Raw genomic sequence first — 24,338 nt, forward strand, 5'->3', positions numbered from 1 at the left:
GCACCATATTTACAAGCACGTAGTTAGTTTAAATATACTTTGCACAAGAGTGTCTTATACCCAGAAGTGAAATGTATAGAGTGTTTAAGTAGAGTAACAATAACCATAGCAATGTGAAGACTAATGTAGAAATGTTAGAATGAATATGAAAACCTCACGTTCTCATGTTAAGTGATCATGTAAAAGAAAAGTGAAACCTTGCAAACCAGTTAAATTGTGTAGGCCTCATGGCAATTCACAGTAAATATAAAAGTGCTGCTAAAATAATGTGAGGTGGGGTTAACATTGTTCTTCCAAAATGTATTATCGAATTTAGTACTGAAATATATGTTTTATAGATGTGTTGCATTATAGAAACGTGTGCTAGTTAAGAATGCTGTTTAAATCAAGTTAAATGTTTTCAGAGTGCAGGGACCCGTTTCATGTAAATCAAGTAGGCCTGAACAGATAATGTCGTTTCTTTGATCTGCAATGTGCTCATTAGAGAAGAGGTCGAGAGGCACCAAGTACAGAGTTTTAAACATGTTTTATGGCCTATAGATATGGTGGAGTCTGGAATTTGAGGCCCACTGTAGGATGGTCTGAATGCAGGTGCGAGGGGTCCTAATCAGTCGTAATGAATGGGGCTTTGTTCGGTGGCGCCTGGCGCAGGCCTGTAGGAGGTTTCAGGAATTTCAGGGGGGTACCAGCGAACTGGAGAAGAAGCCTGGGAACCAAGGTCAACTTTAACGAGGGTCCCGAAGAGTCCCATCATGGAGTCTGCCGCCAAATTCGATACCACGTGAGGGGGCGTCCCGAGGGGCGTTCCTATTGGAAATGTGATTTTGTATTAGGGAAAGCGACCCGGGGGGAGAGTGGAGCAGATGATTTTGGGAGCCTAAGAAAGTGGTTGGGTAGGCAGATAGGCTGATCACAAGAGACCGATTTACAGAAGAGACATACCGCTATATGTATCAAGCTATTTAGCATTCGCAAAGGCCGAAATTCTGCGAATTTCGGCCTTTGCGAATGCTAAATAGACAAATGGAATGTATCAAACAAGTTTGATGCAAAATAAGGATTAGCAAAATTTGCTAATCCTTATTTTGCGATTGCACTTAAGGAATTGCAAATTTTGCGATTCCTTAAATGCAATGTATCAAACAAATATTATGGAAAAAATGCCATTAAGGATTAGCAAATTACCACCAACTTCTAGTTGGTGGTAATTTGCGAATTCTTATCAAAAAGCTTTTTTGAAAAAAACCAAAGGTGCCATATGACGCCCATACATGCCCTTAGGGCATGTATGTGCGCCATATGCCCCCAAATGTCTTTTTCAGGGGTGCAGCAGGGTGTTCTTGAGACACCCCTGCACCCTTGGAAAAATCCCTAATTTGCGATCAGCAAATTGCTAATTGCAAATTGCACTTTCATTCCTATGGGCCTCCTGGCCCATGGAAATGAAGGGGTAATTTGCGAATGACAATTTGCTAATCTCAAATTAGGAATGCTAAGGAATCGCTATTGGAAAGCGATTTTGTACATACATACCGTTTTGCATTTCCTAAATAGTGATTCCTTAAAATTCGCTATTTAGGAAATGCAAAATGGTTTGTTGATACATATAGCGGTAAGAGAAGTGCGTGATCTTCTTAGGAAGTCACCACGGCTGACACCTTTTGGGGTAAAGATCTTGTTAAGTAGGGATGTCAATTAGTCTAGTGTAGGGACAGACTAACCTGAATTTTCTTTTCTGTAAATGACTCTCAAGTTGCAACTCACAGCGATTCTTGCAACACTCATGCTCTTTGAAATAGTTTTGATAATTTCCTTTTGTCGTTTGAGAATATTCAGAGAGTACCTTTTTGTACTAATACCTGTATACCTTTTAAATCTTATTCTGAGATGTTTGTATCTCCAGATACTTTTGACTTTGAATTAAAAACTTTTTAACCTATTCCCAGTGGTAAGTGATTCTTTAGAGTGGTTTAAGTTCTTAATTGACTAACTTAGTAGCAGATTGCCTTTTACTCAATGACAGGTATCAACGATTCAGTCGACATGATTGGGGATCTGGTAAGGTAACTAGAGACCAGAAACCCCGCGTTAACACCAGTATAGAATAACCATTGCCTTAACAGAAAACTGAACAATGGAAAACGAACCCAACTTTATCCAGTGTCTCTAATTGCATCTCCCCTAGAGATCTGCAGGGATCACCATCGCATCAGATCAGGTACGGGAGGATCAGGGCCGGAAGGTCTCGGGACTGGAGGTCAATGGAACCCATGTTACTCTCATTTGTTTGCTTCGTAATCAATGGCTTTCTTTCCTATTTTTGCATATCTCTGTCCTTTGCAGCATATCTTCTTACCACCCTTTTGATCAGACAATTAGTTACATTCAGAGAAGTGCTTTTTTAATTTCAGCGCTCCATAAGAGTGCATGTACTTTCTTACTCCTGCTCCCCCTCAAACACCCTACCCCACCTGCTCCCAGTTATTCCCTCCTTCCCCACTAGTTCTCTCCATCTAGTGGTGCGTCTTCCGTTTACAATATATGACATTTACTGAGCCAGCAGTTCTTGATGAACAAGTTACTTACCTTCGGTAATGATATGTCTGTAACAAACATAAATAAGTTATAGATTCCTTACCTTAGAATTACCCCCAGGCGTCAGACTAGATCCAGAAAAGTTTTCGTCAGCAGTACCTCTGCGCGTTGGAAGGTGCCGTCAGTCGGCTCTGCATTCGTCCTTGGCGTCGTGCCACAGGGATGATTTTGTGGTGGCTACTTAGATGCTGCCCTCGCACGCTGATGTCAGTTCTGTACACAACTTTCCACGCCAGAAACGCAGAGCAATGCCAGACACTGACCACTGGTGCACAAAACTAGGGCCCTGAAAGGATATCCTTAATCCTATAAATCAGTTCGCAGAACGGGGAGGATGGGTGGGGTGGTAAGGAATCTATACCTAACTTAAGTTTCTTACAGATATATCGTTACTGAAGGTAAGTAACTTGTTCATCTGAAAGAAACGCGTTAGTTATAGATTCCTTACCTTAGAATAGATACCCCAGCAATACCAACTCCTGAGGTGGGTCTGCGATCAAGATCACGCCAGAAAGTCCTGGAGACCAGAACGGCCAAAGAAGCCATCTCTCCGGACTTGACTGTCAAGGCAGTAGTGTTTCATAAATGTGTGCAACGAAGCCCACGTAGCTGCCTGACAGATGTCATTCAGAGGAACGCCTTGTCCCAGAGCAGTAGTTGCTGCCGTTGCACTGGTGGAATGGGTGCCCAGCAACACTGAAGGCTCCTTCTTCCCCAGAGAATAGCAAGCTTTGCTACACAAAACGACCCATCTGGAGATAGTCGTTTGTGTACGGCCCGACCTTTCTTGGTGCCCACGTACCTAACAAAGACCTTTTCATCCACCTGGAACTGTTTGGTGAGATTCAGATAAAAGGAAAGCGCAGGCTTTAGGTCCAGACGGTTGAGCCTCTCTTCCTCTTTCGAAGGATGCAGAGGTGGAAAGAAGGTGGGCAGAGTAATGGTCTGCCAGATGTGAATAGCAGTGACAATCTTGGGCAGGAAGGATGGACGAGTCCTGACAACTACCTAGTCCAGATGGACAGACAGGAAAGGAGGCTTAGATGAGAGAGCCTGGAGCTCACTCACCCTTCTGGCAGATGTGATGGCAACCAGGAATGCAGTTTCAAGCATCAGAAGTCTCAAAGGACAGTTGTGAAGCGGCTCAAAGGGAGCGCACATTAAATAAGTCATGACTAGATTAAAGTCCCACTGAGGCATAACGATAAGGAATAGGAGGAAAGAGATGAGTTACAACTTTCAAGAAACGATTTACAACCGAGGACTTGAAAAGAGAAGGCTGATCTGGAAGCTGAAGGAAGGCAGAGATGGCTAAGAGAAAGCCCTTGATAGTGCCCAGAGTAGAGCCCTGCTGGGCCAAAGAAAGGGGGAACAAGGGAACCTCAGAAAGAGGGGCAGAGAGGGGATCCACAGCCTTTGCTGTGCACCATGCAATGAATTTGTTTCACGGGCAGGCATACATTATCTTAGTGAAGGGACGCCTGGCTGCCAAAATTACATCACAAACTTTCGGAGGCAGGTCAAAAGACAATAACTGCCACCACTCAATCTCCACGCAAGGAGGTGGAGGCTGGACAGGTTCAGGTGGAGGACCGTCCCCTGTTGCTGCAAAAGAAGATCCTCCCAGAGAGGCAGGCGGGTCGGAGGATCAATGGCCATGTTGAGCACATCGGGATACCAGACTCTTAGTTCCCAATCCGGAGCTACAATGATGACATGGGCCCGGTAGCGTCTGATCTTCTTCAGCACTCTGCGCAGAAGTGGTATAGGCGAAAGGCGTACAACAAACCGCAACTGCACTCGCAACGAAAAGCGTTGCCTAGCGAGTGACGCGCAGAATTGCTGACATTGCGAGTTCTCTTTGGTGGGCGAATAGATCTAACCAAGGCTCTCCCCACTGTCGAATGAGACCTTGCACCACCTCCGAGTGAAGACGCCATTCGTGATCCATCATAAACCTGCAGCTGAGTTCATCTTCGTCGGCCCTTGCGTTCAGCGAACCTAGGGATATGCCCTGATGTTCCAGCCATGTCCAGAGGTGGAGGGCCTCCTAACATAGGGTCCAAGACCCCACCGCACCCTGTTTGTTGCAGTACCACATGGCGGTGGTGTTGTCCGTGAACACCTGCACTACTCTTCCCCAGACAGAGGGAAGGAATGCCTTGAGTGCAAGACAGATCGTCCGGAGCTCCAAAAGGTTGATATGGAGCGCCCGGACTCCACCGGAGACCAGAGGCCTCTGATCTCCAGCTCGCCCATGTGGCCGCCCCATACCAGAAGGGATGCATCCGTCACCACTGTGTGTTCTGGTTGGGGAAGGGAGAGGGATCTGCTGTTGACCCAATCCCACTTCGTGAGCCACCATTGCAATTGTTGTGCAGTGTCCCCCGAGATATGGATGCAATCGGACAGATTCCCCTGGTGCTACGCCCACTGGAACTTCAGGTCCTATTGAAGAGCCCGCACATTCTCCAAAAGTGGAGAAGCGTGGCTCAGTGGTTAGAGGCGGCAGACCCGGAAGCTGAGATCGACCGTGGACCAGGGTTCGATTTCCCGCCTCGGCGGGTCTCGGGCTCAAAATTCCACGGACTCGACAATTCTCGCTCTGGTGCCTACTCAACTCACAGGGTCACACTCTGCGACTCTGGGCAACAGCTTGCTTAATCTCCACTACGGCCCCTCACGGCGGGATGCCTGGCTTTCACCTTGTGGACACCCTGCCGGGGTTTCTCACAGGGGAATACCAGGACGGGTTCCCTAAGCAAGCGCCGGGACGCTTACGGGCAGCTGTGCGCTTTACAAGTCCAGCACATTTACATTTACATTTACATGATTGACCAGCAGGATGCAGGAGGCCATGAGGCCCAGCAGCCTCAGGGTCTTCCTGACCGAAACCCAGAATAGAGGTTGAAAGATCGGAATCATAGCCCGAATATCCCAGACTCACTGTTCAGGAGTATTATACCCGAAACCGTGTCATGTCCAGAACCGCTCCGATGAAGCGGAGCTTCTGAGAGGGAATCAGGTGTGTCTTCGGCACATTGATGGAGAACCCCAGTGAATGCAGGAGGTCGGCTGTAGTCTGGAGGTGGGAAACGACAGTCTGGGGCAAGCCCACCTTCAACAGCCAGTTGTCGATAGGGGAAGACTGAAACCCCCGATCTGCGCAGATGAGCTGCGACCACCGCCATCACTTTTGTGAACTCTCGAGGGGCGCTGGTAAGATCAAATGGTAAACTGAAAGTGCTCATGGCCTACCTTGAACCGCAGGTAATGCCGGTGGGCCGGCAGGACGGGGATGCGAAAATAAGCGTCCTGAAAGTCCAGCTCTACCATCCAGGCTTCCGCGTCGAGGGCAGACAAGACCTGAGCAAGCATCAACATCTTGAACTTCTCCTTCCGGAGAAAGCGGGTGACAATCCTGAGATCCAAGATAGGATGCAGGCCCTTGTCCTTCTTGGCAACCAGAAAGTAGTGGGAATAACAACCTCAACCTACTTCTGGGACAGGAACACGTTTGATGGCTCCCTTGGCCAAGAGAGCCGTAACTTGCTGTTTGAGAAGTGATCCTCTGACATGCTGTGGTATTGCCGTGGCATGGTTGGAGGGTTAGCCTCAAAGGGGAGGGAGTAGCCCCTTCAGACTATCTGTAAAACCAACCTGTCCGATGTGATGGTGCACTAGTGGGGAAGGTGATGGCGGATCCTGCCGCCCACTGGTGTTTGATAGGCCTGAAAAGTCAGATTTGGAAGGTTTGGCGGCTGCAGCAGAGGGGTGGTTGGTGGACTGGCCCACCCGCTGGCCCTTGAACCACAACGGTGGTTCCCACGTCCTCGGTCATGCAAAGGTTGGGAAACAGCTGCGGCCTGTGGCTATGGGTGGAATGTAGTGGGGCACCCTTCCGTAGCCATGAAAGGGTTCGAAAAGCAGACTACACAGGGTGTCTGGAGAGATCCAAGTACTTGGCCGTAGCCCGTGAGTCCTTGAAACGCTCTAGAGCATTGGCGCTTTGTCGCCAAAAAGGCAATGGCCATCAAAGGGCATGTCCATGGGGGTATTCTGGACATCCCCCGAAAAGCCAGTCGATCTCATCCAGGCATAGCGATGAAGGGCTAATGACATGGAAATCGTCCTGCCCAGAGAGTTGGCGTTATCCACCCCACAACGGATGGTAAACTTTGCTGCATCACTCCCAGCGGCAACAGCCTGGGAGAGCACTATCCAGGCCTGCTATGGACACTGAGGCAGGACCTGCACCACTGTATCCCACATAGAGTGGGAATAACTTTCCAAAGAGACATGCAGTGTTTACTGACCGCAGTCCAAAGCTGGCAGAAGAGAACATCTTCTTCCCAAGAGGATCCAGCTTCTTGGATTCCCATTCCGGTGGAGTTGAAGGGAAGGCACTCTTGGAAGTGCTGGGCCTGGACCAGGTGCCCAAAAGGCTGTCGGTAAGGGCCTCATTAAATGGCAGCAGGGGCTCCGAAGAGCTCACAGCTGGCTGAAGCACCTCTGTCAGGAGGTTAGTCCTGACCGCCACCGAAGGAAGCTCGAGGTTGAGAGCCTCGGCCACCCTATGCAACACCACTGCGTATGACTCTCCCTCCTCGGTAGCCGCGGTAGGAGGAGACAACATGCCAATGTCAGGGGAGGTGTCTAGACCACTGGCATCCCCCAGTTTCTCTCTCCAGTTCTGCTCAGATTCTAGCTGATCAGTCAGAGGGTCACCTGACCCTCCTAGTCCTCCTCCTCATCATATAGGTGCCAATCTGGCCGAAAATGGACCCCATGAGTGAGCAGGGGCACAAAAACCCCGTTCGGCACCGGATCCGGCATTGGGCGATGCCGGTCCGGGTCCACCTCAGGATGGAGGCTGGGGTCGACGACGACCGGGGGGCCAACTGGCGTCAAATGCGGTAGCAATGCCGGTGGAGACGTAATGAGGTCAACCGGCGCCGATCCGGATCCAGGCCTGGACCCAGAGTGTGAAGACTTTGAAGATTTGGAAGAGTGATGATGGATTTGCGACTGGTCCCTCGACCTCCCTCGACCTACCTTGTGACCAGGACCTCGAACAGCATGGAACCGACAGCCGGCGCTCAAGAAGCTTTTAGGACCGCTCCTGCAAAGGCATCGGAGCCATGGACCAGATGGCGGAGCACAATTCGCCCACCAGTTCAGGGGTTTTATCCTACCAACTGGGCTTCCAGTAAGCATGGGCGTAAAATCCGCTCTGCTAGCGGATTTTTCGGATTTTCGGCAAATTCGCAATCCGCGAACTCTCGCGAATTTGTCGAAAATCCGTGAATTCGCTCGCGGCGGATTTTTTGCTTGGTGATACAATATTGCGGCGCGCGGCGTGGTTCACGGCGTTCACTTTCCGTCATTCAGCGTTTGCCGAGTTGTTTTTCTCGATCATATTTTGCGAGTGCTGCGCCATTTTGGATCTTGCTGCGGGATCCCGCGGGAGTTTGGCGCCCGCGAATACGTAATCGCGGCTTGCCACCTTGCACAGCACGCCTCGCGAGAGTTCGCAATTGCGAACACGTAGTTGCGGGGGAAAGGAACAATCTCGCACTCGCGAAATAGAGATTTAGCAATTCTGCACAAGAAATCCACCAGCAAACAGGATAAACCTTCAGAAAATGATGATTTTTATCAGAATCACTCCTCAGGTTGACATTTGCATGGCCTTTTTTTTTGCAAGGAGTCCATTTTTTGGGGGGGGGAGGAAGGAAGTGCCCCAGTCTCCAACTTCCTGTTCATGTCCAGCAGGCTCCTCCCAGTGCTTTCTTCATGTGCTGGTCACTTTCATTTGGACCTTGACCTGGAAGGATTACTTTTTGTGGGTGCTGCTGGATATTTGGATTTGAGGCCTTTTTGACTTTCTTTGGATCACTTTTCGATTAGAAATCAACTTTCACAAGTAAGTTTGTTTGGGGCATTACAGTTGCTGCAACTACAATTTTGGAACTTTTTCAGAACATTAAATAAAATATACTGTGGGTAGCCACAGTATCCAGTAGGACCAGTGTTGGTTATCGGTGCATGATACAACTGTTTTGTTGAATTTAAACACCATTGAGGCCATGGATGGGCTTGGATTGTGCTCATTTTTGTTGTTTTTGTCGTTTTTTGGGGCTGCTGGTGGGGCCCTTTGCCCAGGGGTGCTGAGTGTTGCATGGGTGCAGTCTTTCTGTGGGGTGTCCTCTTGAATTTAAACACCATTGAGGCCATGGATGGGCTGGGATTGTGCTGTTTTTTGTGTTTTTTGTCGTTTTTTTGGGGCTGCTGGTGTGGCCTTTTGCCCAGGGGTAGTGGTGCATGGACTGAGTTTGCCTGTGGGGTCTCACTCTCTTTAAGGTAAACATCCTGGATGGCATTGGATTGTGGTGATTTTTGGGTGTTTTTCTGTTTTTTGGGGTGTACTGTTGATGTGGACTGGCCATGTGGGTGGTGGTGGTGGCCATCTTGAGTGCTGGCTGGTACAGGCAACATGTGCTTGGGGTGCAAGGGGCCATTTTGAAGAGAGGCAGTGTCTGAGGCCTGCACTTATTTAGCCTACTTTTCATCCATTATCCCCAGGGGTAGTGAGTGTTGCATGGGCCTAGTCTTTCTGTGGGGTGTCTTCTTGAATTTAAACACCATTGAGGGCATGGATGGGCTTGGATTGTGCTGATTTTTGTTGTTTTTGTCGTTTTTTGGGGCTGCTGGTGGGGCCCTTTGCCCAGGGGTGGTGAGTGTTGCATGGGCCCAGTCTTTCTGTGGGGTGTCCTCTTGAATTTAAACACCATTGAGGCCATGGATGGGCTGGGATTGTGCTGTTTTTTGTGTTTTTTGTCGGTTTTTTTGGGCTGCTGGTGTGGCCTTTTGCCCAGGGGTAGTGGTGCATGGACTGAGTGTACCTGGGGGGTCTCACTCTCTTTAAGGTAAACATCCTGGATGGCATTGGATTGTGGTGATTCTTGGGTGTTTTTCTGTTTTTTTGGGGTGTACTGTTGATGTGGACTGGCCATGTGGGTGGTGGTGGTGGCCATCTTGAGTGCTGGCTGGTACAGGCAACATGTGCTTGGGGTGCAAGGGGCCATTTTGAAGAGAGGCATTGTCTGAGGCCTGCACTTATTTAGCCTACTTTTCATCCATTATCCCCAGGGGTAGTGAGTGTTGCATGGGCCTAGTCTTTCTGTGGGGTGTCTTCTTGAATTTAAACACCATTGAGGGCATGGATGGGCTTGGATTGTGCTGATTTTTGTTGTTTTTGTCGTTTTTTGGGGCTGCTGGTGGGGCCCTTTGCCCAGGGGTGGTGAGTGTTGCATGGGCCCAGTCTTTCTGTGGGGTGTCCTCTTGAATTTAAACACCATTGAGGCCATGGATGGGCTGGGATTGTGCTGTTTTTTGTCGTTTTTTTGGGGCTGCTGGTGTGGCCTTTTGCCCAGGGGTAGTGGTGCATGGACTGAGTGTGCCTGTGGGGTCTCACTCACTTTAAGGTAAACATCCTGGATAGCATTGGATTGTGGTGATTTTTGGGTGTTTTTCTGTTTTTTTGGGGTGTACTGTTGATGTGGACTGGCCATGTGGGTGGTGGTGGTGGCCATCTTGAGTGCTGGCTGGTACAGGCAACATGTGCTTGCGGTGCAAGGGGCCATTTTGAAGAGAGGCAGTGTCTGAGGCCTACACTTATTTAGCCTACTTTTCATCCATTATCCCCAGGGGTAGTGAGTGTTGCATGGGCCGAGTCTTTCTGTGGGGTGTCTTCTTGAATTTAAACACCATTGAGGGCATGGATGGGCTAGGATTGTGCTGAATTTTGTGGTTTTACTTGTTTTTTGGGGCTGCTGGTGGGGCCCTTTGCCCAGGGGTGGTGAGTGTTGCATGGGCCCAGTCTTTCTGTGGGGTGTCCTCTTGAATTTAAACACCATTGAGGCCATGGATGGGCTGGGATTGTGCTGTTTTTTGTGTTTTTTGTCGTTTGTTTGGGGCTGCTGGTGTGGCCTTTTGCCCAGGGGTAGTGGTGCATGGACTGAGTGTGCCTGTGGGGTCTCACTCTCTTTAAGGTAAACATCCTGGATGGCATTGGATTGTGGTGATTTTTGGGTGTTTTTCTGTTTTTTTGGGGTGTACTGTTGATGTGGACTGGCCATGTGGGTGGTGGTGGTGGCCATCTTAAGTGCTGGCTGGTACAGGCAACATGTGCTTGGGGTGCAAGGGGCCATTTTGAAGAGAGGCAGTGTCTGAGGCCTGCACTTATTTAGCCTACTTTTCATCCATTATCCCCAGGGGTAGTGAGTGTTGCATGGGCCTAGTCTTTCTGTGTGGTGTCTTCTTGAATTTAAACACCATTGAGGGCATGGATGGGCTAGGATTGTGCTGAATTTTGTGGTTTTACTCGTTTTTTGGGGCTGCTGGTGGGGCCCTTTGCCCAGGGGTGGTGAGTGTTGCATGGGCCCAGTCTTTCTGTGGGGTGTCCTCTTGAATTTAAACACCATTGAGGCCATGGATGGGCTGGGATTGTGCAGTTTTTTGTGTTTTTTGTCGTTTTTTGGGGGCTGCTGGTGTGGCCTTTTGCCCAGGGGTAGTGGTGCATGGACTGAGTGTGCCTGTGGGGTCTCACTCTCTTTAAGGTAAACATCCTGGATGGCATTGGATTATGGTGATTTTTGGGTGTTTTTCTGTTTTTTTGGGGTGTACTGTTGATGTGGACTGGCCATGTGGGTGATGGTGGTGGCCATCTTGAGTGCTGGCTGGTACAGGCAACATGTGCTTGGGGTGCAAGGGGCCATTTTGAAGAGAGGCAGTGTCTGAGGCCTGCACTTATTTAGCCTACTTTTCATCCATTATCCCCAGGGGTAGTGAGTGTTGCATGGGCCTAGTCTTTCTGTGTGGTGTCTTGAATGTAAACATCATGGATGGCATGGGATTGTGCTTATTTTTCTGTGTTTTTCCATTTTTTGGTGTGTATAACTGAACTGATGTTCCTCTGTCTTCCATTGCTTTTAGGTGCACAAGATTCTAGAGAACCACCAGTGCCAGGAAGAAGTCCTGCATCGGTGTGTGTGTGCAGCATAACGTCACGGGACGTCACGTCTGGACACAGACAACTCTGCAACTCGTGCAACTGCTGCCTGCTGTTCTGAAGAAGATGGCCCCAAAAAAAGTTACCCGTAGCTCCTCTAGCAAGAAAGTTGCCAGTAAGGAGCAGAAGAAGCAAGTTAGCAAGGAGACTGGTGTGCCGGCCGCCCCTTTTTTTGGGAGTAAAAAAAAAAGTATGCCTGCAGCAGCAGCGGGATCTGCTGGGGACCAAGCTGGGAGCAGCACCCCCGCTCCATTGGGCTCAGTGCCACCACCACCACCACGCCAACTTAAGTCCAAGCCCTTCAGTGCTGCAGAGGCACTTAGTCTAGTTGTTCAATCACCATCGACCAGTGATGTTGGCTCATCGCAAGAAAGTAGCAGCAATGTCCCTCAATCAACACAGGTTGTTGTAACTCATCTGACGAGTGTTGAACAACCACAGCCGCAACAAAAACCACATGTGCAAGTACAAGCCCAAGTACATGTGGAAGGAGAGGCAGCGCAAGGAGATGCGCAAGCAGAGGTGCATGGAGGGTCACAAGTGCCCACAATAGTTGTTCTTCCCGAAGTAGGGGCACATCAGGAAATCGACAATCAAGGCGAGGTATCATTTGAGGAAGACACTCCTCCTGATGATCAATCATTGTCTTCCACACCCCTAGCAAGGAAGAGATCAAGGGTGGTGTCTACATCTTCTTCAAGCACACCTCCTTCTGATGATACGGATCAAAATTGGGAACCAGCACCACTGCCGTCTGAGAGTGAGGCACATGATCTGACAAAGGTAGTTAAGCGTAAAAGGAAGCTCGTCCAAAGTCTCAGAGTTATGGAGTGTGATGATGAGGCTCAACAAGAAGTGGCGGATACTGCTGCTGATGAAGACTCTGACAACAACGACCCAGTCATCATAAAGGTCACTGCAGCCCCAGCGGGCATGCAGCAAACAGACATTTTGACCCTAGCCCGAAAAGCTGCTGAGCGTGATGATGATGATGTTGTCGACGAGGAGGCAGTGGAAACACCACAATCATTGGAGTTAAGTAGTACACCAACTCGTACCGCTTCCATATTTCTTTCTCACAAGAAGGGACCTCCATCCACCTCGACTTTAATTAGTGGCGGTGAAAGTGCACAATGTACAAAAGTTGGGCAATCCAGATCCTCCACTTCATCTGGCATTAGCAGCATGACCACCACCACCAGTATCGCCGCCTCCTCCGGCTCCCACAGACACTTCAAGTCCCCAGTTTGGGACTTCTTTACTGTTTGCCCAAAAAGGGAAAAGTTCGCCATATGTACCATTTGTAAGGTTGCAGTTAGTCGGGGTAAGTTTGGTACCAACTATGGTACCGGAGGCCAGAGAGGTCATCTTAGGAGACAGCACACTGTCCAATGGTTTGCGCACCTAAAGGCGATCAAGGAAGCCCGAATTGGAAGTCAAGAAAACGTTGATGTTGCATCTGATGATGACGAGGAGGAAGAAGACGTGTCAAACACTTCACTTACACCCAGTACCCCTGTCAGCAGCACACCCCACGTGAGGCACACTAAGAGTGTTGGAGCGAGTGAGACACCAACGCGGAAAAGTTCACCAGCGAGCATAATTGGGTCAACGAAGTCATTATCATCCCGTAAATGCTTGGTCCAGGGCAACATTAGAACCATGTTTTCTTCATACGCGCCATATGAACGCAACCACCCACTGACGCGTCTGTATAACACTAAGCTGGCTAAAATGCTAGCTGTGGACCTTCTCCCTTTTTCTTTTGTAGAAGCGGTAGGTTTTCTAGAATTAGTGGCAACGCTCTGCCCTAAATGGAAGGTTCCTAGCCGGTTCTATTTTGCCAGAGTTGCGGTTCCAGCACTACATGAAGATGTGCTGGAGGCGATTGGGGCAGCTTTGCAGAAGAGTGCTGTTCACACAATACATCTGACAACAGACATGTGGACCAGTGGCGCAGGCGCTGATTACATGTGCATCACTGCACACTGGGTCTCTTTTTTCAGGTGTTAAAGCAAAGCTAAACGCAGGTGTTGACCTGGACCAAGTTTTTAAAGCTGCTCGTAAACATGCAACACTAGCCATGTTTGGCTTGGAGAAAAGTCACACATCACAAAACATTTTGGACGAGTTTAACAAAAAGGTCTTTCACTGGCTGTCCCCAAAAAAACGCAAGATTGGTTATGTTTCCACGGATAATGGCGCCAATGTAGTTAAGGCCATGGCGCTGGGTGACTATTTCAGAGTGCCGTGTTTGGCGCACTGTATCAACCTGGTAGTTCAAAAATTCTTGAGTGATAAAGACAGTCCAGCGTGCGAGGTAATGGCCACCTGCCACAAAATGTGCAACCATTTCAGCCATTCTTTTAAGGCCCGGAAGCATCTGAGGAGCCTGCTACTTGAACGTCGAATGCCAGTGAAAGCACTCATCCAGGAGGTGGCAACACGTTGGAACTCAACCTCCTACATGCTTGAGCGTCTGTATGAGCAGTATACGGTACTCGATCACTATTTCTTAAAAGAGGGTACAGCTCAGAAGGACCTGCGGATGGGTGCGGAGCAATGGGACATAGTTAAAAGCCTGACAGACATGCTTCGTCCTTTTGAGTTCTTCACGCGTGCAGTCAGCCAGGAGGACTGTAATTTGGGAAAAGCTATCCCATTGTTGTGCATGCTGGAGCACCAACTGAAGGCGGTGTCTTCTGAGTTAGAAAAAGATGAAAAAAACAAAGACCCTTTTCTTTTGTCGGAGAAATTATTAGAGCGCCTACGTGGTGATGAGCGTCTTAAAAAGATCAACTCAGAACAGCATTACATTTGTGCTACTATTCTGGATCCACGCTACAAAAAGGCGCTGGCAGGCCAAGCATTCTTTCCTTTTGCTGATGAAGATGTTAAAAAGTACAAACTTTGGCTAGCCTGGTCAGCCAAGAGGTTTGAAAAAGAACGGCAGGATATTGAAGGAGAAGGCAGTACATCAGCATCAGCATCAGCAGGCCATCCCCAGTCAAAAGAATCCACTTCTGCACCTGTGGCTGTGGCACAAGTGACCTCTCAGCGGTTTAAGACACCGGCAACCGGATCATCTGCACCACACACAAGAGTAACAGTGGCTGCTGAAGCGGATTGGCTAACTTTGCTTGGGTATGGTTCTCAAAAAAAGGTCACAGGCACAGCAAAAAGTAAGCAAAGTGGAGGAACCGTTGAGGACCTTGAGTCGATGGTGCAGGACTATCTGAATGACTCAACAGAGGTCTTTCTTAATGATGAGCCATTGCAGTATTGGCATGGGAAAAAACAATTGTGGCCACAGCTCTCCAACCTGGCTATAAACTATTTGTCTTGCCCACTCGCAAGTGTGTCTTCTGAACGTGTTTTCAGTGCTGCTGGTGGCATTGTAACTCCCAAACGGAGCCGCCTCTCGCCCAAAAATGTGGAGAGGCTAACAATGATCAAGATGAATCAGCACCTCATACCACCAGATTACAAAGTACGAGAAAGCACGCCGCATGAAGACGAGGAGGACGGCAACGTAGATGAGGGGATTTGTTCTCTGTTCGGTGATGCTGACCTCATCCTGCCTGAATTCGCAGAGTATGATGACGAAATCTTCTTCTTATTCCCTGACACCGAGCCCTGAAAATGAGACAATGAATCAATAACTTTCTTTTTCGTCCTTATTCACTTTTATTCCTGTGTGTCTGTCTTTCTTTGTTTTGCACAGTTAATTTAATTCAAACTTTAATCACCTAATCCCAAAAACAAGCCCATCAGCAGAACTGTCTTCACTTGTTTGCTTATTGATTTGAAGGTGCCGCAGTCTACATTCCTCAGGTTCACAAGTTCAGAAGAACATGCTCCTCTATCCTCCTCCTCCTATTTCCCTCAAAGCAGAGGGCTGGATTACGCCCAATGAAGAAAGACTCAGCACTTGTGGGGGTGTTCTACTTCTTTGCGGGTGAGTTGACGGCTCTGGGACCATTGCTGTGAAGCTCTAATAACGGATAAAAGTGTTTTGGACCAAATATGAGGCGGAAATTTCTTGCTGTTTTTGCTGACTTGCTTGCCTTTGAGGTGCTCTTTGGCGGGGATCCGGGTGTTTGTGGGTGAGTTTTGGGGTCTGGGAGCACTGCTGCGACAGTCTAATCTTGATTGCATTTGCTTTTCAGGAAATCCGTGGTGGAAAACAGGAGTTATGATGATGACCTAGCTGCACAGCGCGTTTGGACCGAAGGCCGAGAGATAATGTTAGTATGAGATTTTGCTTTTTGGCTGTTTGGGGGTCTTGTCGCGTGCTTTTTTGCGGGTGGGTTGGCGGGTCTCTTGGGGCATTCCTGGGAAGGTCTAATACCGGATAGAAGTGGTTTGGACAAAATCCATAAGGAAAAGCCTTTTTTTTGCTATTTCTTCTGACATCTTGCTCAATGTAGCGTTTTTGGGGGCCTGTTTGGGGGGCTTCCTGGTGTTTGTGGGTGGGTTGAGGGGTCTCTGTCGAAGCACTGCTTCGACAGTCTAATCTTGATTGCATTTGCTTTTCAGGAAATCCGTGGTGGAAAACAGGAGTTATGATGATGACCTAGCTGCACAGCGCGTTTGGACCGAGGCCGAGAGATATTGTAAGTATGAGATTTTGCTTTTTGGCTGTTTGGGGGTGTTGTCGCGTGTTTTTTTGCGGGTGGGTTGGCGGGTCTCTTGGGGCATTCCTGGGAAGGTCTAATACCGGATAGAAGTGGTTTGGACAAAATCCATAAGGAAAAGCCTTTTTTTTGCTATTTCTTCTGACATCTTGCTCAATGTAGCGTTTTTGGGGGCCTGTTTGGGGGGCTTCCTGGTGTTTGTGGGTGGGTTGCGGGGTCTCTGTCGAAGCACTGCTGCGACAGTCTAATCTTGATTGCATTTGCTTTTCAGGAAATCCGTGGTGGAAAACAGGAGTTATGATGATGACCTAGCTGCACAGCGCGTTTGGACCGAGGCCGAGAGATATTGTAAGTATGAGATTTTGCTTTTTGGCTGTTTGGGGGTGTTGTCGCGTGTTTTTTTGCGGGTGGGTTGGCGGGTCTCTTGGGGCATTCCTGGGAAGGTCTAATACCGGATAGAAGTGGTTTGGACAAAATCCATAAGGAAAAGCCTTTTTTTTGCTATTTCTTCTGACATCTTGCTCAATGTAGCGTTTTCGGGGGCCTGTTTGGGGGGCTTCCTGGTGTTTGTGGGTGGGTTGCGGGGTCTCTGTCAAAGCACTGCTGCGACAGTCTAATCTTGATTGCATTTGCTTTTCAGGAAATCCGTGGTGGAAAACAGGAATTATGATGATGACCTAGCTGCACAGCGCGTTTGGACCGAAGGCCGAGAGATATTGTAAGTATGAGATTTTGCTTTTTGGCTGTTTGGGGGTGTTGTCGCGTGCTTTTTTGCGGGTGGGTTGGCGGGTCTCTTGGGGCATTCCTGGGAAGGTCTAATACCGGATAGAAGTGGTTTGGACAAAATCCATAAGGAAAAGCCTTTTGGCACTTTTTGTAACTTAGGGTTCGTTAGGGTTAGCCCTAGCAGCAGGATTGCATGTGTTTCGGGGTGTTCTAGATTTTTGCAACTGAGTTCTGGGGTCTTAGAGCACTCTTGGAGCGATGCTGGCTATGGATACTTTTGCTCGCTTGCAAGTGGTTTGAATACAATCCACGGTGGGTAAGGGTGTATTTGGGCCTACTTTTACTTTCAAAGTACGTTTTGTCACTATTTTTCTGCTAGGCCTCGTTTTTTGAGATCTGATTGGGGGTCTTCTACATTTTTGCGACTGGCTTTAGTAAGGGTCTTGGTGGGAGCATTGCTGGGAAGGTCTAATTTTGTTCTAAAACACAGTTTACAGTACACCTAGCTTGAGGGGAAAGATCCGCTAAATTAATTTGGCCATACTTATTTATCCTTAAAAAGGTGACTCAGACAGATTACGCAATTTCAAAAATATTGTACTGTCTATTAGGAAAATCAAAGTGTGACTTTTTGCACCACACAGCGTACATACCTTATATTTATTTATCAGTGGTATTGTAATAGCACTTCCTGTTTTCCGTTCAATAATTACAGGCCGGGTTTCAGTCAACATCCGCCAGGCAGGCAGTGGACAGGGTGTCTTCTGTCAGTGGTCACTGGTCACCAACATTGATGGACGAAGCGTCAGCTGGAATGGAGGAGTGCCGCTAACAAGAGGAATTGTTTGCTGCATGCAACTTACTTACCAAATTCAACAGGACAACTCCAACAACATACAGAATACAGATACAGTATCCATTGTTTTCTTCTATGAGTGTGACTGCATGTGGTTAGCTTTAGTTTGTACCCAAAGATTTCTTTATCTTCAATTATTGTTTGTCCATGCTGTGCTTTTTTTTTCTTCTCTCAACAAAACCTACCCAAAAAGAAACCCCCATTCCCATCCATTTTCCAAACCCTAACCCTCTTCCCCCGGGCTGTGTGGTTTTGCTTGATGTCTGACTAAATGACATCAATAATTCCACACACTTGCTGGGGAGGATAAGGTCATAGCAACAGGCTGGTGAAGGAATACGAGGATATATTCTAGACTTACTCAGCTTCAGTACTATTTCTTGTAGTAGTAGGAGCCAATGTCAAATAAATTCAACGCAAGTACTAGTTATACTTGCAATACTTTACCATTTGTTAGGCTACATTGTGGCACTGTTCTAGTGTACTGTCACCTGCTATATTCTCTATCGTACCGTAACCGTTGTAATGCAGTAAGGACAAACCAGGTTTCGTTTTCTTTTTTTCCATAGGCATGCAACTGCCACTGTGTCACACCACTAGTATCACCGCAATGAGGAAATTTCATCCGCCCAGGATTGCCAACCTTAATCCACCTTTTCCCGTGGAGCCAGCCCTGGGCCTAGCCCTAATTTCTAACACAAATTACAGGTAAGATAAGCGTTTGGTGGGAGGTAGTATAATGGAGTATTAGGACTAGACGAGAGATTGACGGTAGTACTACTAAAGTCCTAGGACTCTTCAGGAAAACAAACTTACTGTTAAACCCCCACCCACCAGACTGAAAAGCAGTAAAAAACAGGTATGGTCAGATAAAGTTTAAAAAAGTATATTTATGTAGCCCTAACAAAATAATCTCCCTCAAGACCCTCCCTAACCCCAACGATTGTCTTTCAAAAGTCCCAAAAAGAACCCAACTCCCAAATCCCACCCCCCAAAAGTCTCTAAAAAAAGGGCAAGGGACACTCCACTACTGGAGGGTGCTGGTGAATTTTGCGGCCAGGGCATCATACTCCTTGCGGAGGGTGGCATGGTCGAAGCGGAGGCCCTCCACCAAGTTCTTATAGTTATGGACCTCCTGCTCCAGGTACGACACTCTGAGTCCTAAGCGGCGCTGGCGTGCCTTGCAACTCCTGTGGGGGGCAGCTGGTCTTTTTGCTGCTTGGCGGTGGCGGTTGGCTTTGTTAGCCCGGCTCCGTACCACTGGAGCACTGCGCTGGCTGGCAGCCCGTGGGGGCATGGAGGAGGATGCAGCTGTCCCAGTGGAGGATGTTGTGGTTCCACCGGTTGACTGCGTGTCCTCCTCCTCCAGGGCCACCAGCCACCAATATTCGGCGACAGTGGCATCCAGCCTCCGTTGCCGGGCCATTCGAGCCTGCTCCCTCCGTGATGTCGATTTGAAAGGAGCAACTATATGAAGAAAGAAAGACATAGTCTGTAACCAATGCTCCTTAACATTAATAACACAAAGTGATTGAGCCGAAAGTTGTGTCACAGTACAAGTAGCAAATTGAAAGCACAGTACATAACTATTGAGGACAGTATCTATCTAACCTCCCACTTCTGCATCCTTGCTCTAACATTAGTGGGAGTTTAATGAACAAATTCTACGACCACTATGGACTTCCATTACAGTCGACTATGACAGTACACCAGTCTTATTCTTCTTCTTGTCTCTTGTTTAGGAAAATTGGTACGTTATCTTATGCAAGCCGGCAGAATGCCAGCGCAGTGAACTTGCACCCAAGAAAAACAGACGCACACCATGATGAGTGAGACAGACTTGCGTTACTGTACCGGTCCAGTACATGCAGGTGGCGAAGCTATTACTTTTCTATTACGGGTGGCACTGAGAATACTCTGTTACAAGGGCTACTGCTTAATTAATTTACCTTTCACCCTACAGTGCAAATGAGTACTAGAAAAGGAAAATGAAGAAGCTAAATAATTTGATTATCTATCACTTCACATGGGATGTATTTGATGACATATGGGATGACTTTAGGTGCTTTGCTTATTATTGAGTGAACAGTGATACACCCACACATGAATGACGTACTACTACTAAACTAAAGTTATTAAGAGAGGTACGGAGTGTCCACCGTAATAACCGGATATATGCTGTGCTTGCAGTTGCAATACAAACTACTGCTACTGTTCATGGTAGTATTGGACAAATTTACAATTTCTTTTCCTTGCCTTCCCTACACTAGAACGGACGTGTGGGTGCGGTGTTACATGCTCTTCAAGGTAACTCTTAGTTCATCCAGTGACCATCTACTCTCTCTAGATACACATGTGCTATCTAAGAGTCAGATAATACCATGCTCCAGGCATCCATCCATTCAAAGTATATGCACACATACAGTTTCTGTTTCACCCACCCAGGCTGTTGTCCTTCCACCCATCCTTGCTTCATCATTGACCCAGCCATGCACCATACCATATTCTTTCCTTCCCAGCCACCTCGGGGGCCAAGCAAACACATATCATTCTTCTTTGCCAGCCATCATAAAATTTCTCGTCCTTCCACACTTACTTACACCCTTCTTTCGCTTTTCGTTCATCCCATCCATCAAGTTCATCTAAGATCTTATTGGGATTCTTCTCACCAAAAACTTCACAGCTAAGTCGAAGTACATTTAGAGGAGGCTACTACCTGGTTGATTTATAATACACCCGTGCAGAAAGCACACTATGCAGTCTTCAATCTCAATAAGTAAGGAATATATAGCTTACCTCTTCCCGCCACCACCGTGCGAACCCTCACAGGAACGTCCGGCACTTGCACCACCTCCTCCCCAGAGTCCTCGCCCAACACCACCACCTCCGCGCTGGCCCCGCCACCAGATGTTCCACCTACAAAGTACATTTAAGAATGTTAGAATACACCACTCACTACTATATAATATTTGGTCTAGGAGGAATAAACAAATGTTAAAAAAACGAAATACAATGTAATAATTTGTAACTGTCTACTCTAAAGTAAAAATGTCCCTTTTTCCACAAGAAATGTGTCCAATTAATCGTTAGCACTAAGCACTTTTCCATTTTCAGTTAAACGTTTACTTTTACTTTTAAACTTAAATAGACTCTGTGGTTTTTGGTCCTCCAGACTAGAGTGGATGAGCTAAAGGTTTTGGAATTTTTGCAAGCATGAGTGCCTCTGGCACTTCTTGACTCTGACTCCGTACTCTTGTCCTGCGTTGGATAATCTAATGATCATTGGGGATCAATCATCGGTGACTTTGGGAGCTAAATGACTCTGCCACACTATCTAGTCAGTAAGGAGATTGGGGGTTCTTTAAAGTCTGATATCACTGAGGTATGTGGAAAGAAAGTCTACCTGCGCCTATTATAATTGATAAACAATGCACTATTTAGTGTTCATAGTTCGGTTTGTGCAGATTTGTCCCTGCAACAGTAGTAGAATGGATTGTCCTCCTATCCAAACCAAAAGTAAAGTAGTATCTTATTCTTTCTTGGTGGTCATTCACCTTTTTATTGTTGGCAATTGTCAAAGCATAAACATTTAGAAGACTTGAAAAGACATTATGGACAATCCCAGAGGACTGCACTCAGTGCATAGAGCTATTGCTGACTAGAATGGGAGTCCAATGGAATTGCCAAATGTGCAATCTTAGTTAGCTACACAGACAGACTAATAAGAATAATCTAGTAATACCACAGGGAGTCATAGTCGAGGCAGGATAAGAATTTAGATCCAGTCTACAAGAAGATCAAAGACGATTTAGAAAAAATCGAATGAGGAACGCTAGGAAAAAATAGGTACTCTATATTAAAATTAAAACTTACTGGGGCCAGCAAAGGAGCCCTCGCCTGCCCGATCCTGGCCTGCATCCTCCTGAACAGCATCCTCCTCCTCCTCCTGTGTCCTCTTGCCCTTGGGGGGAGCTGATGTACAACATGAAAGAAAGAAAGACCAGAAAACATGGATGAGATTTGTCAACCAAATCAAACATTTCAAAAGAACAATAACAAAATATTTTGGAGAAATAGCAAATAGATAGACAACAATTCCACTGGATATATTGACCTATCTCATGTGGTATACTACGTTATTCGTATTGCCTGATTTGCGGACCGTTGACTTTGAAAGTTCCTATGTAACTCACTAAACAGACTACTAAAAAGGTTTGCCTAGGCCTGGCAGGCAGCAGTCCGCAGCACGCGAAGTGACAGACAAAGTCCATCCTGCTTGCAGATCAGTGAATACTCAAACTATCAATCCACCGACCACCACCACTATTTCTTCTTATAGCCATGTGTCTAAAGGAAGGACTGGACTTCAGTCTGTTGGGGCTGATTTAGAAGTCCCTTGCGGCTCATTTTCCTCCATTGTTGCGTGACTTTTGTGACGCAGCGGCAGAACAAAAGAGTCGCCATGGTGCGGCGTATATATAAAAAAAACACATATGGGAGATGCATCACGTTGTAAAGCCCTGCGCCATCAGGGGGCGTTCCGGCGCATGGGAGGGCGTTCCTGCGCAGGAACGAATCCTAAAAGTGGCTGAGGGAAATCTACAAGATGTCAATCAGTCACTTTTAGGACAATGATGCGTGACTCAAACCCTGCGCCTGCTTGAAGCCGACGTACGGCTTGATGCAGCATTGGGGAGATAGGGCACCCCAGAGCATTGCTGGAGCTGCGCCATCGTTGGCACGCAACTCCAGCAATGCGCCGCCTTTACGACACAGATGCGTAAGGCTTCTGTGACGTTTTGGGCCAATGGGTGGTGGTGGCATGGAGCACAATTACTGCCGGTAATTGAAAATATGACCCTTAGTGTCTAGCACTACGCAGTTCTTTACACTACACTCATACATAATTTCTCAGGCCAATGAAATGAACACAAAATACAAACAAATAAGCATAGTAGCAAGCAAGGCTACTGAGAAGGAGAGCAGTGCACCTGAAATGCATAGAAGATTTTGAAATATAATTTACCTACAATGTAATCGGCAGCATTATTGCTCTTGGTAAAGAACAAAGATTTGCAAATAACAGAGCCGGATAAAACAGATTAGTGATGAAATAGCTAGAAATAGCTACTACTACTCACCAAGCCCGGGGACCTCTACGCCGAGCGCGTCCAGCAAGTCCCGTTCCCGGTCCATGACGTCCGTCCAGCGGTGGGTGGCCTGGTTATAGGTGCGCCGGACCCCAGAGAGCTTAAACATGGCCCGGCACACCTTCTCCCACCGCTTCCGGCGCTCCCGGATGCCATAGCCGGTTGCGATCTTGCCGCCTTCCAGGATGGTCTTGGGGAGGCGGCGCTGGACGTGGAAGATGAGTGCGGCCACCTCCTCCGCGCTAAAGATCTCCCGTGGCATCACTAGCTCCCCCCTCAAACGCCCGCACGGGAGCCGGGCACGGGGTGCGGGACCCTTCCCCTTCTCAGGGTGCTTCCCGGCTCCCTTTACCATGGTCTGGGCAGAAATGAGTTAAATAATAAAGAAGAAATAGAATAGGGAAGAAGAAAAGAAAAGAGTTTAAAAAAGTAGTTTAAAATTAACAAAAAGTAGCAGAAAACACAAAAATATAGAGCTAGAAAATAGAGGGATAGATAATAAGAAAAATAGATCAAATAAACTTCAAACAAGCAAAGGATGGCAGAGATTCAGAGAGGATACAGAAAGCATGCCCAGCACCATAGCAATGAATGAGAAACAAGATGGCCGCGCCCATTCACGACCACGTGGGTAAGTTCGCGCGAGATTTTCCTTGCGATCACGCGCGAAATTGTACTAGCGAGCAGCACACTTTGCGAGATTACACATAGCGGCCGGAAACGGAATTACGTCACGCCCGTGTACGACCGCTAGGGTAACTTCGCAAACGTATAGCTACAAGCGCCTTGCGAACACGCAAAAAATCACGCGAACATACATGCCGCAAAAAAAAAATAGTGTATTCGCACGCATTCGCGGCTTCCGAAATCGATCTCGCACGGATTCGCGCCCCGCAAATCGCGCGAAATTGCAGAAAAACGATTTTTGCTAAACTGAAAGCAATCAGCAGGTGCAAAAGTTCAAACTTAACATTAGTAACCATTCACTCTAGTGCTTCCTGAGGGGCCCCTCCAGAGTTCAGTTGCCTATTTGCAACTATTCCATGACCCTGCTATGACCCAAACAGCAGGCTCATAGAATAGCTACAAGTAGACCATAAAGGTCCTGTGAAAATAAATTGCACTGCAACAGAAAGCAAATTACAGATAAGGAAGGAAGCAGGTGCCAGCCAGACTGGAAGTTTCAAAATGACTGACACATTAATCACCCCCTAATTAATTCATGCCAGTTGAAGAAGGGCAGGTGTGCTTGCTTTCACTGCAACAGAAAGCAAATTACAGATAAGGAAGGAAGCAGGTGC

The sequence above is a fragment of the Lissotriton helveticus genome, chromosome 11 (assembly GCF_964261635.1).
Source record: "Lissotriton helveticus chromosome 11, aLisHel1.1, whole genome shotgun sequence".
NCBI lineage: Eukaryota > Metazoa > Chordata > Amphibia > Caudata > Salamandridae > Lissotriton > Lissotriton helveticus.